This window comes from Pelophylax lessonae (assembly GCF_965119305.1).
Source record: "Pelophylax lessonae genome assembly, chromosome: 11".
NCBI lineage: Eukaryota > Metazoa > Chordata > Amphibia > Anura > Ranidae > Pelophylax > Pelophylax lessonae.
Window position 1 is genome coordinate 40702962 of NC_138778.1, and position 14925 is coordinate 40717886.

Sequence of the window (14925 nt, forward strand, 5' to 3'; positions counted from 1 at the left end):
AAATTTTAAATTTTAAAATTGAGAGAGCTGTCCAGAAAGAACTTCCCTAAATTTGGAACATTTTTGAGGGTACAGTAAACATAGCTCCCAACTGTCCCTGATTTTGAGGGAGTGTCCCTGATTTGGACCAAAGTCCCTCTGTCCCTCTTTCCACCTCATTTGTCTATTTTGGTCTGATCTATAGTTGGAGCTGCTGGTGAAATGGGATCCCCCACCCTGCACAGCCTGAGACACCGAATTTCCACAGCCATCCTTGAGATAGGAAACAGTTCAGCAGCTTGGTTTCTGTGTTTTAATTAGTGGGTAATAGACTTGGATGGGGATGGGATGCCTACTTGACTTATCAGCAAAGGACTCTTCAGGGACACTTCAACTATATACAGACAATATACATTCCTCTTCTGCCTCCTACAAAAACTTTCTTGCAGATCCTCAGTGGTGTCACCCTAGAAAAAGTCTATAGCAAAAGTCCTTTACAGGCAGGGACCACGGGCCCCTATATTTGAGAACGATGGGGTGAGGCCACTAGTACTTTCACTGAACTTCCTCCCGTGGTCACTGGTCCCAGCACCACCTCTTTAGGCTCTGCCAGCCCGCCTGGCTGCAGTGGCCACTTTTACTAGCACACCTGGCTACATCCCACAGTCCTCCTCGACTGCACATATACCAGCCCACCTGGTTGACTTGTGCTGGAGACCTCCTGGACGTGCTTGCTGGCTCCTGTTGTCTTCACCCTTGCTCCTGTGTCTCTGGACAGGACTCCTCCATGCGTTGTAAGAGGATCCCTCCAGCACCCGAGCCCCAGGCCTGAGGTCACCCCCCCACCACACACACACACACACACACACACACACACACACACACACACACACTAGGGGGTTACCCTCAAGAGCCATCGACAGCCTCCTCAGCACTCCATCTCCAGCTTCCACCCAAACTCCACTGCCCTGCTGGTCTGACAGTGAGTATTTAGGAGGGGCCTACCTCCTGCCAGTCCATTTCCTGGGGATTGGCTGGGGCCCTCCTCAATACTCCAGGCAGCTCCTCCTAACCTCCCTTCCATTCTTCTGGAAGCTTCTCCAAGGTTCCAGCAAGTAGGGGGAGGCACCAGAGGTGCTGCCGGATGACTCATCCAGCCTGCCTGAGTCACTCACCCTGACCCAGATTCAACCCAGCCTGTCTCTTAGCCAGGCCAATTTTACCTACACTATCACTCAGACTAGCATACTGCTAGAAGGTGCTACAATAAAATGTACTTTTTAACTTTAAAAAAGTGTTTCCTAGTGCTAAACCTTTCATCCAATTTCTAAATTGCTGCATTTGTACATTTCAAAAGCCAGTATAAAGGAATTATAGCGGTGAATAAAAGCACTTGTGGGTTTAACAAATCATTTTTTTTTATTTTTTATAATTCACCTTTAAGGGGGGCATAGAAGGGCATGTGTCCTATGCCTACATAGGTTTTCTAATAGGTGTCCTTCGTTGCCATCTCAAAAAGTTGGGAGGTATGAGTAACTATAGAAAGCAATGCAGAGAATGAAGATTAGGAGATGTAGATATCTTCTTTGTACGTCTCATTTTTTCCTTTCTGCTCGATGCACATCAAATGCATTTAGCTACCATCTGTTCTGCTTCCTTGTGTAATACTTTGGAGAGTAGTATACAATAAGCTCTTATAAAATGGCTATTGGTAGACCTTTTACAACACCTGGAGGCCAGTACTGATTTCATTTTAATGCTACTTACACAATAAAAATGGTCTTCATCAGTGTTTTTGATGAACTGCAGTGCGTATTGGAGGTTATGTATTGATAGGGATAGAGCAGCGTCTAAGCTGGGAATAATTATCTGGGAGTCCTACATACATCTAGATCAAGGCAGCGCTATATGGACAGCTGTGAAATCAGTGGGAAACAGAATAGGAACACGTATTACTAGCTCAAAGCTGATACAGTAAGACAGGGAACTGTTGTAACCTGTGGTAACCAATTTTCAAGCCTACTGAGAGAATAATTTTAATTGTTCTTTGGCTTCAGCCTACCTGCTAAATGGTTTTTCTGCTTCACATTTAGTTTCCAGCTTTCCTGCTAGTTAAGCTTGGGCTCTTGTCGGCAGTTGCAGTCTGGATTCTCGACTGCAGCAGCAATGCAGATGGAGGAGCAAGTTGAAAGGAGCTTGGTTTCTCTATGATTTCCTCACTCACAGGGAGGCAGCTATCTGATTGGATGTTGGTATCCCATGTGACTTTGGTGGCAATCTTGGGTCAGGCAGAGCCAATTTAATACTCCAGCTCCCAGGCTTAGCACACGATATGTGAGTGGCTAGCATAGGGACAGGTTCCCCGTCTGTAAGGGACAGTGCTTAGAGATAGGGAAAGATTCCAGAGGAGAAGGGACAGTGCAGGGCATATGTCTCCTCTTTGGGTGTGGACCGGCCAGGCTGCATTCTGCTTCTCGTGGCAGATGCTGTTGGCATCTTTCAGTCTTCAAACTGAAGTTGCAGTTATAGGTGGCTCTGGTGAGGTGTGACTTCCCACCGGGCCTGTTTGTACTTGTTGAACTTTTCTACAATACGTTGCTATTGCTAAACTTGGACTCTGTGTTCCCACTGCCTGCTGCACAATGCTGCACCATGTTCACAATCCAGCCACGGTTCTACCTATACATGAAATTTTACCTCTTGAACCCCTCATAAAGGGAAAAAAATAAAAATACCTACCTGAATCCATGGTAACATGACACAGATGCTTCTTTCTTCTGGACTGCAGGTTTCTTCTTCAGTCATTTGGTGGGATCCTCACAGGGTCCTGAAGACCACAGTAGATATAATGTCATAACAAGGGGCAGCTACAAGACCGATCAGAATTTGGCCCAGACTGCAATGGTAGATTATCAGCTTTCACTCCCCGAAGAGGGGCAACAGAAGGTCATATGACAGTGGTGAGTTATAAGTTGCATTTTAGAGGTTTTCTCAAAACTCCCAGGGTCCAGAATCATCCTGAAATAAAAGTAAAGATAACACAATCGGGTGCATAAAAGAAATTGCTCATACATAAGTCCAAACATTTATGATGATTGAAAACAAAATATTCATATTATTTTATAAGCTCAGTTATGACTGGTTCTCTTGAACCATTTGTTGTTTTTCTCCCTCCATTTACATATATCAATGTGCACGCATCTAACTGAGATCAGAACCTGCCACTGTACTACCTTTTTGCATATCCCTGGGTATTACTGCTGGCATACCTGACATTAATGATGCTTTCTGCTGGCTCACAGTTTCGGCATGCCTCCGAACAGCTAACAATGAAAGTGAAAAGTATTTTCAGTGAAAACCAAATTCAAGTTATTATTTGCAATGTTTAAAATAAAGTAATTTTGTGTTTGCTCTTCAACATTTGTATTGTATTAAAATCCAACTCAGGACTAAATTTTAAATAAAATTATCCCCAGCAGTATTCAAAACGTAAAATAGCAGCTCAGGCTGAAATGCTCACCTTTAGTCTGGATTTTTCCCCGCTGTAATTCTTTTCTGCCACTAGAGCCATTGTTGTTCAATTCACTTCTTCTGAGCCCATTCTGTCATGAGCTCTCCCCTAAGGGTGGTACAATCATGTAGCCTGGGTCCAGAGTACTTTTGCACTAAGGTGTCATTACACGAGCATCACTCCCTCAATGCTGCAGGAGGAAGGACCTGTGACACCACTGGATGAGCCAGAAGAGCCTTCAAATAAAATCTCTCTCTCTATATATATATATATATACAATATATATATATATATATATATATATATATATATATATACACAGTATCTCATGAAAGTGAGTACAACCCTCACATTTTTTTTAATATTTTATTATATCTTTTCAACACTGAAGAAATGACACTTCTACTGCTACAATGTAAAGTAGTGAGTGTACAGCTTGTATAACAGTGTAAATTTGCTGTCCCCTCAAAATAACTCAACACACAGCCATTAATGTCTAAAACGCTGGCATCAAAAGTGAGTACTCCCCTAAGTGACAATGTCCTAATTGGGCCCGAAGTGTCAATATTTTGTGTGGCCACCATTATTTTACAGCACTGCCTTAACCCTCTTGGGCATGGAGTTCACCAGAGCTTCACAGGTTGCCACTGGAGTCCTCTTCCACTCCTCCATGATGACATCACGGAGCTGGTGGATGTCCTCCTCCACCTTCCGTTTGAGGATGCCCTACAGATGCTCAATAGGGTTTAGGTCTGGAGACATGCTTGGCCAGTCCATCACCTTTACCCTCTGCTTCTTTAGCAAGGCAGAGGTCATCTTGGAGGTGTGTTTGGGGTCATTATCATGTTGCAATACTGGCCTGTGGCCCAGTCTCTGAAGGGAGGGGATCATGCTCTGCTTCAGTATGTCACAGTACATGTTGGCATTCATGGTTCCTTCAATGAACTGTAGATCCCCAGTGCTGGCAGCACTCATGCAGCCCCCAGACCATGACACTCCCACCACCATGCTCGACTGTAGGCAAGACACACTTGTGTTTGTATTCCTCACCTGGTTGCTGCCACACATGCTTGACATCATCTGAACCAAATAAGTTTATCTTGGTCTCATCAGACCGCAGGACATGGTCCCAGTAATCCATGCCCTTAGTCTGCTTGTCTTCAGCAAACTGTTTGCGGGCTTTCTTGTGCATCATCCTTAGAAGAGGCTTCCTTCTGGGATGACAGCCATGCAGACCAATTTGATGCAGTTTGCGACATATGGTCTGAGCACTGACAGGCTGATCCCCCAAACTCCAACCTCTGCAGCAATGCTGGAAGCACTAATATGCCTATTTCCCAAAGAAAATGTCTGGATAGGACACTGGGCTCGTGCACTCAACTTATTTAGTCGACCATGGAGAGGCCTGTTCTGAGTGGAACCTGTCCTGTAAAACCGCTACATGGTCTTGGCTACCGTGCTGCGGCTCAGTTTCAGGGTCTTGGTAATCTTCTTATAGCCTAGGCCAGTGATGGCGAACCTTGGCACCCCAGATGTTTTGGAATTACATTTCCCATGATGCTCAACTACACTGCAGAGTTCGTTAGCATCATGGGAAATGTAGATCCAAAACATCTGGGGTGCCAAGGTTCGCCATCATTGGCCTAGGCCATCTTAATGTAGAGCAACAATTCTTTTTTTTCAGATCCTCAGAGAGTTCTTTGCCATAAGGTGCCATGTTGAACTTAAAGTGACTAGTATGAGATAGTGAGATAATATAGCACACCTGCTCCCCATTCACACCTGAGACCCAATGAGTCACATGACACTGGGGAGGGAAGATAATTGGGCCCAACTTGGACATTTTCACTTAGGGGTGTACACACTTTTGTTGCCAGTGGTTTAGACATTAATGGCTGTGTGTTGAGTTATTTTTAGGGGACAGCAAATTTACACTGTTATATAAGCTGTACACTCACTACTTTACATTGTAGCTAAGTGTCATTTCTTCAGAGTTGTCCCATGAAAAGGTAAATACATTAAAAAAATATATATTTACAAAAATGTGAGGGGTGTACTCACTTTTGTGAGATACTGTGTATATATATACAGTGGGTACGGAAAGTATTCAGACCCCCTTAAATTTTTCACTCTTTGTTATATTGCAGCCATTTGCTAAAATCATTTAAGTTCATTCTTCTTCCTCATGAATGTACACATAGCACCCCATACTGACAGAAAAACACAGAATTGTTGACATTGTTGCAGATTTATTAAAAAAAGAAAAACTGAAATATCACATGGTCCTAAGTATTCAGACCCTTTGCTCAGTATTTAGTAGAAGCCCCCTTTTGATCTAATACAGCCAGGAGTCTTTTTGGGAAAGATGCAACAAGTCTTTCACACCTGGATTTGGGGATCCTCTGCCATTCCTCCTTGCAGATCCTCTCCAGTTCTGTCAGGTTGGATGGTAAACGTTGGTGGACAGCCATTTTTAGGTCTCTCCAGAGATGCTCAATTGGGTTTAAGTCAGGCTCTGGCCGGGCCATTCAAGAACAGTCACGGAGTTGTTGTGAAGCCACTCCTTCGTTATTTTAGCTGTGTGCTTAGGGTCATTGTCTTGTTGGAAGGTAAACCTTCGGCCCAGTTTGAGGTCCAAAGCACTCTGGAGAAGGTTTTTGTCCAGGATATCCCTGTACTTGGCCGCATTCATCTTTCCCTCAATTGCAACCAGTCGTCCTGTCCCTGCAGCTGAAAAACACCCCCACAGCATGATGCTGCCACCACCATGCTTCACTGTTGGGACTGTATTGGACAGGTGATGAGCAGTGCCTGGTTTTCTCCACACATACCGCTTAGAATTAAGGGCAAAAAGTTCTATTTTGGTCTCATAAGACCAGAGAATCTTATTTCTCACCATCTTGGAGTCCTTCAGGTGTTTTTTAGCAAACTCCATGCGGGGTTTCATGTGTCTTACACTGAGGAGAGGCTTCCGTTGGGCCACTCTGCCATAAAGCCCCGACTGGTGGAGGGCTGCAGTGATGGTTGACTTTCTGCAACTTTCTCCCATCTCCTGACTGCATCTCTGGAGCTCAGCCACAGTGATCTTTGGGTTCTTCTTTACCTCTCTCACCAAGGCTCTTCTCCCCCGATAGCTCAGTTTGGCCAGATGGCCAGCTCTAGGAAGGGTTCTGGTCGTCCCAAACGTCTTCCATTTGAGGATTATGGAGGCCACTGTGCTCTTAGGAACCTTAAGTGCAGCAGAAATCTTTTTGTAACCATGGCCAGATCTGTGCCTTGCCACAATTCTGTCTCTGAGCTCTTCAGGCAGTTCCTTTGACCTCATGATTCTCATTTGCTCTGACATGCATTGTGATCTGGAAGGTCTTATATAGACAGGTGTGTGGCTTTCCAAATCAAGTCCAATCAGTATAATCAAACACAGCTGGACTCAAATGAAGGTGTAGAACCATCTCAAGGATGATCAGAAGAAATGGAAAGCACCTGAGTTAAATATATGAGTGTCACAGCAAAGGGTCTGAATACTTAGGACCATGTGATATTTCAGTTTTTCTTTTTTAATAAATCTGCAACAATGTCAACAATTCTGTGTTTTTCTGTCAGTATGGGGTGCTATGTGTACATTCATGAGGAAGAAGAATGAATTTAAATGATTTTAGCAAATGGCTGCAATATAACAAAGAGTGAAAAATTTAAGGGGGTCTGAATACTTTCCGTACCCACTGTATATATATATATATATATACACATACACACACAGTATATATATATATATATATATATATACACACACACACACACACACACACACACACACACACACACACACACACACACACACACACACACACACACACACACACACACACACACACACACACACACACACACACACAGTGTATGTATGTGTGTGTATATATATATATATATATATTACTAGCACACAGTCATTGAGGGTACATTTCACACATCCATCCTTACTCCCAATGGCTCGTTGCTCAATAAACAGTCCTGGGGTGTTGGTTTTTGGTATTTATTTTGGAACTTGGATGGGAGAAGGGAATAATTGGATACTCCAACAAGAACTACATATATACATTGGATAAGGACAACTCTTACTTGGCCTCACCAGGTTGCTTGTGGAAGCAGCTGCACTGCTTGAACCATACTGCCACATGTATGGAAAAGGTTAAGTTTCCTTGTTCTTTCTCTCCATCAATAGACTTGGTGATCTACATTATCTTCAGGACACTCTCTAGCATCCCCTTTACTGACACCCGTCCACTGACTCTTCTAGCTGTGGGGGTGGCCCCCTCAGGTCAGGCCCTTTGACAGAGATCTGTACTCACTGTACTGCAGAATCAGATTCTTCAGTGTCTCCCCTTCCAGCCAGCTTCCCAGGACTTCTGGGTTCAGTTCTTCTCTAACTCTCTTTAGGCCCTCAGGTTGACTACCTGAGGCCGTATGGCACCCCTACAGAGGAGGAGGCAGCCGCTTGTCAGACAAAAGACCTCAAGCACATGTGCTCCTGGCTTTTATACAGTATCCCAGCATGCACTGAGGCACTTTCCTCACCAGGGCTGTATTAAACACTTGTGCACTCATTCATCAGGTTTCCTCCCACTGTCCAATATGCCTCCCTATTGGACCAGTGTGAAACACTCTGCAGACAGACTGAGTTGCACCTGAGCACATTGAGCAGACCTCACTAACAGAACCTGCTCTCTGGTAGGTATATACTGTATATATATATATACGCACGCACGCACGCACACACGCACACACACACACACACACACACACTTACACCGCTTACTCCCCAAGGTGCTGCTAGAACTGTTGATTTATTTTGCCCTTCCTATTGGTGATCATCTTTATCTGGACCAAGTGATTCACTTAAACACCAGTAGTAATACAGTGGGCTTTATTAAAGCAGGAATAAGACCTGTACGGGAAGTGCTAGGTAAATAGTTTCAACAATGGCTGTCTTGTACCTGATTATAGAGCCTGACGTGATGAGGAAGGCCTTTCTTACAGCTCCAGCTCAGGGGACCACTGGTAGTGAGACAGTGGCCACAAGAGCCCAGTGAGCTACGAGTGCTCGATGTGTGTCCAACAGACTGTGCAGCTGTGTGGCTGATGCTTTGCCAGGAACTGATCAGATGGCTCGGACAGCAGATGGCAGCAGAAGCAGCGGACCCTGGACTTGGCAGATAGCAGGCTGATAGAAGACTGTCTGCGGGTATCAAACAGGCTGACAGGCGTTGGCTGGCAGATGACTGGCTGGGACCAGGTAGGCAGCATGCTGATCAGAAGATGCTGAGCAGGGGAATAAGACAGTATGCATGGTCAGACGAGCCGGGTCGGCAACAGGCGGTCAGATCAGGCATGGACAGCAGGCAAAGAGTGGCCAGGGTACGGGACAAGGTCACCATTGTCAGAGCAGGCAAATGAGCAAAAGAGCAGAGCAGAATCCAGAGACAAGCCGAGGTCAGGGCAGGAGGCGTTCAACCCTGGTCAAGACAAGCCTCATCAATCATACAAGTCAGAGACAGGAAAAGGCATCGGAACACAGAGCACTCTGTAGATCAAATAGCAACTAACTAGTACAGCTGCTGCACTTGTATAGTCCACTTGGCATTTGGCAATATTATAAGTAGCGGATGTGCCTACGCCTGCACATAAGCATATGCATGTGCATATGCGTTGCGACTGTGCAGAGCAAGATGAGGACCTGCAGGCCAATGCATCTGTGTGCACCTTGGAGCCTTATTTGCACTATGGCCAGTACTTCCCTGACAATGGCAGATTTATCAAAATACCAAACATTGGAACAATTACAAGTGCAACCAATTAGATACTATTCTGTCCCCTAGCTGCCTGTGTAACTGCACTGCCAGAATGCACTAGCCAAGCAAGAGTGGGAATGATACTAATACAACAGTAACATTGGGACATACCCTGGCATCTCAAAAATACGCCCCTTTCTAACCAATGACACAACAAAGCTCCTAATTCACCCACTGGTCCTCTCGCTCCTCGACTACAGCAATTCCCTTCTCAATGGCTTACCTCTACATAGGCTATCCCCCCTTCAATCCATCATGAATGCTACTGCCAGACTCATCTACCTTATCAATCGCGCAGTGTCCGCTACTCCTCTCTGTCAATCCCTCCACTGGCTTCCGCTCACCCAACAAATTAGATTCAAAATACTAACAACATCTTACAAAGCTATCCACAATTTAGCCCCCAGCTACATCACTAGCCTAGTCTCAAAATACCAACCTAATCACTTCCTTTGTTCCTCTCAAAACCTCCTGCTCTCTAGTACCTCGTCATCTCCTCCCATGTTCACCTCCAGGACTTTTCCAGAGCCTCTCCAATCCTATGGAACTCCTTACCCCAGTCTGTCCGATCACCCTCCACAGTTATTACCTTTTGTTTCACTTGACCCTCCCTTCTAGATTGTAAACTCTAACGAGCAGGGCCCTCTAATTCCTCCTGTATTGAATTGTTTTGTAACTGTATTGTCTTCCCGCATATTGAAAAGCGCTGCGCAAACTGTTGGCGCTATATAAATCCTGTATTATAATAATAATAATAATAATGTAAGGTAATGCAAATTACTGTGCCAAAACCAATGCCAGTAATGATGTAACCTAACTATTGTGCACAGACCCTGTCTAATCACTAGCCATTGGAATAACAAAAAAGTCTTCCAGCAGTGGCATCCTTAAATATTGCAATGAGGCACTCACAATACTGGCGGCAAAAAATCCCTGCAATAGCAACAAGCTCAATACACAGAGGTGACCAAAAGATCTTTCATCACACCAATGCTTCACAAATTTCCTACTGAAGGCAGTCTTACCTTGAATGGGTGTTCTGGCAAGCAGGATGAAGTGGGATGCACTCTAGGCTGTACTATCCTAGGTAGATGATGGTGGGTGGACAATGGATCCTGTTGTCCCTGGCAATATATGTCCCTCTGAATGGTCTATGTCCTGATGTTTCTCTGGTTGGTCAAGCGAGAAGCAGCCTGAAATACCCTGGGCCTGTCCTCTAAAGCCTCCCTCTTTTCCCTGGTGGCATGTGGGTCCCTGTGGCTCTGCAGCCTGCTTCCAGCACTCTGGCCCTGAGGTTATTTCCCTGGCTGCAAATTTCCTCTAATTCCTCCCACACACACAAATAGAAAACCTCCATATACACAATCCTATATCCACAGTTGAGAAAAAATCCTTCCTGTTCCCCCAACAGACAATATTCCCTAGATCAACTTTACCCTATAAATATTGGTATCCAGTTAGATTATGTGCATTTAGAAAAAAAATCCAGGCCTTTTTTAAAACAATCTACTGAGCTGGACAGAACCAACTTTTGAGGAAGTCTATTCCCCATTTTAACAGCTCTGACTGTGAAGAAGTCCTTCCGTATTTGGGTATTTGGAGATAAATCTTTTTTTTCCTGAGTGCCCCCTTGTCCTCTGTGATGATCTTAAGGTGAATGACTCTACACTGAGTTCACTATATGGACCCCTTATGTATTTGTACATGTTGATCTTATCCCCCCTTAATCTCCTCTTCTCAAGAGAGAATACATTTCAGTTCCTCTAATCTTTCCCCATAGCTAAGCTCCTCCATGCCTCTTATCAGTTTGGTTGCCATTCTCTGCACTTTCTTCAGTTCCCTTATGTTCTGTGCACAGTCCCCACCGGGATTTCAAGCTGCTCTCCTCAAATCAGTATGCTTTCTCCCAGCTAAGGGTAGAGCTCAAATTTCCTGTCCGAGCCTTCGGCCAATCACAGCACTGCTTCCTCTTCTGGCAGGCTGTCATACCAAGACTGAGGGAAGAAAAGGGAGGAAGTCCTGTGGCACAGCTCTGATGATAGTGCCCAGAACTGTGTGGCTCCCATTGGTCAAGGGGGTCACCAGCCAGGGCTACAGATACACTGTATAACCAAAAGTATTGGGACACCTGCCTTTAAACGCACACCATCTGACTAAGAACAAACCTCTTGATCCTATTTCAATCCGGAAATTTACCCTCAACATTCCACTTAAACTGCTCTCCTTAAACTCACAAACGACCTACTAACAGCAAACACCAATGGACACTATTCTGTACTACTCCTCCTGGACCTCTCTGCTGCCTTTGACACAGTGGACCACCCCCTCCTCCTCAAAAAACTCCATTCCCTTGGTCTCTGTGACTGTACTGTTCACTGGTTCTCATCCTACCTATCCCAACGCACCTTCAGTGCTACTTACAACTCTACTACCTCCTCTCCTCTTTCTTTCTCTGTCGGGGTCCCCCAACGTTCTGTTCTTGGACCGTTCCTTTTCTCAATCTACACCTCCTCCCTGGGTCAGCTGATTTCCGCACATGGCTTTCAATATCTCTACGCTGATGACACCCAAATCTATCTCTCCATTCCTCAGCTCACTCCATCAGTCTCCTCACGCATCACCAGCTTACTAACAGACATATCAGCCTGGATGTCATATCACTTCCTCAAACTCAACCTATCCAAAACCGAGGTCATGATATTTCCTCTCTCACGGTCCTCTTCCCCTGATTTCTCTGTCAAAATCAACGGCTCAACTATCAACCTGTCCCCCCAATGCCAAGGTCCTAGGTGTAATCCTGGACTCTGAACTATCCTTTTGGCCACACATCCAGTCACTGTTGCTTGCCGCCTCAACCTCCGCAATATGTCCAAGATACATTCCTTCCTAACCAATGATACCACAAAGCTTCTAATCAACTCCATTGTCATCTCTCGTCTCGATTACTGCAACTCCCTTCTCATTGGCTTACCTTTAATAAGGCTTTTCCCCCTTCAGTCCATCATGAATGCTGCTGCCAGGCTCATCCACCTTACAAACCACTCTGTGTCTGCTACCCCTCTTTGCCAATCCTTCCATTGGCTGCCACTCAACCTACAAATTAAATTCAAGTTACTAACCATAACTTACAAAGCCATCCATAACTTGGCACCCAGCTACATCACTAACCTGGTCTCAAAATACCAACCAACTCCTTCTCTTCATTCCTCCCAGGACCTCCTGCTCTCTAGCTCCCTTGTCACCTCTTCCCATGCTCGCCTCCAGGACTTCTGACGAGCCTCTCCCATCCTCTGGAATGCTCTACCCCAATCTGTCCAACTATCTCCTACTTTGTCCATTTTCAGACAATCCCTGAAAACACATCTCTTCAGAGAAACCTATCTGGCATCCACCTAACAACTGTACTTTTCTTTTCTCAATCAGCCCATCCCCTACAGTTATTACCTCTTGTATCTCTTGACCCTCCCTCCTAGATTGTAAGCTCTAACGAGCAGGGCCCTCTGATTTCTACTGTATTAAAGTGTATTGTGTTTGTACTGTCAAGTTGTAAAGCTCTGCCTAAACTGTCGGTGCTATATAAATCATATATAATAATAATAATAATAGTATCCCAGTCTTAGTCTGTAGGGTTCAATACGGAGTTGGCTGGCCCTTTGCAGCTATACCAGCTTCAACTGATCTGGGAAGGTTGTCTACAAAATGTAGGAGGGTGTCTATGGGAATGTTTGACCTTTCTTCCAGAAGCGCATTTGTGAGGTCAGGCACTGATGTTTGACGAGAAGGCCTGACTTGCAGTCTGCGCTCTAATTCATCCTAAAGGTGTTCTATCGGGTTGAGGCCAGGACTCTGTGCAGGCCAGTCAAGTTCCTCCACCCCAAACTCGCTCATCCATGTCTTCTTTGTGCACTGGTGCGAAGTCATGTTGGAACAGGAAGAGCCAACCCCAAACTGTTCCCACAAAATTGGGAGCATGAAAGTATCCAAAATGTCTTGGTATGCTGACACCTTAGGAGTTCACTTCTTCGGAACTAAGGGGCCAATCCCAACCCCTGAAAAACAACCCCACACCCTAACCCCCCCAACACCAAATGATTTGGACCAGTGCACAAAGCAAGGTCCATAAAGACATGGAGGAGCGAGTTTGGGGTGAAGGAACTTGACTGGTTTGCACAAAGTCCTGACCTCAACCTGATTGCGAACCAGGCCTTCTTGTTCAACATCAGTGCCTGAGCTCAAAAACTTGCTTCTGGAAGAATGGTCAAACATTCCCATAGACACATTCCTAAACCTTGTGGACAACCTTCCCAGAAGAGTTGAAGCTGTTATAGCTGCAAAGGTTGGGCCAACTCAATATTAAACTCTATGGAGTAAGATTGGGATGCCATTAAAGTTCATGTGCCTGTAAAGGCAGGTGTCCCAAAACGTTTGGTAATATATATATATATATATATATATATATATATATATTTATTTATTTTTCATTTTTGGGGGCTTAGGGAGGGAGGGGAGAAGGATAGGGATTTTAAAAATCAACTTAACTTCCACCTTAAGGTCAATACAAACACTACTTATAATTTGACCAAGCTATAAACAGATCCAAAAAATGAGGCAATCCTGCTCATACTATTAGAAGATCATTACGAAATTGTACTGTATTAGACTCTTGCTGAACCTCAGAGCGTGTCCCAGATCAACTGTCATTTATTCTGTAATAAAACTAAATCAGTACCCTTCCCTTTTTCTTTTATTGCTAAACAAATATAAAATGAATATTACAGGCAGAATTTAAGAGAAGACAAAGGCTGCTTTTGTAGCGCTGGAATTTAATGACCGCCCACCGCTGCCCTGAAGCTAAACAGCAAACAATGAGGCTAGCCATCAGTAAGATAAATAACACACATAGCTATTTTTTGACAAATACAGTATACAAAGTACTTGCAGATATAACAAGGTACAACAACACTTGGCCTAACTACAAACTAAATATTCAAGTTTTATATAAGGGAAGCAACAAGCCCATTGTACGCGTTTCACCAAATGTGAACAAACATCTTCCTGGGCAGAACCGGTTGTTGGTTTACCATGTGTACCAAACACTTTCACTGTAATCTGTCACTCGAATGAGATTTTATTACATGCAGAAGAATACAATTAATCTTATAGATTTACAACGCTTGCAAAACAGCCAGCAAAAAAAAAAAGAGAGAGACAATTGCATGAAGAAAGAATGCAAGAAAGACAGATGGAGAATCGGTTCCGAAGCATGAAAATTATTAGAGAGAGACATCATATCATGTGACACAGCAGTGTCAGGGAGAGACGGAGAGAATTGTTTTAGAGTGCGAGTGATGTTGCAAAAATACAACGGCGTGACAGACGCCAAGATAAAGTGCGATATTAGACCGAATAAGAGAGATGGGAAGGAGAAAGAGAGACAAATACAGTAATTACACAGCCACAGACTGCTGGTGATGATGGAGGGAGAGCAAAGCGGAAAGTGAAGTAAAAATGAGCATTGAGGGGAAAAAAATAAATATCGGGAGAACGGAGAAAGGATGGATGAAGAGGAGGGGGCTGCGTGGGGAT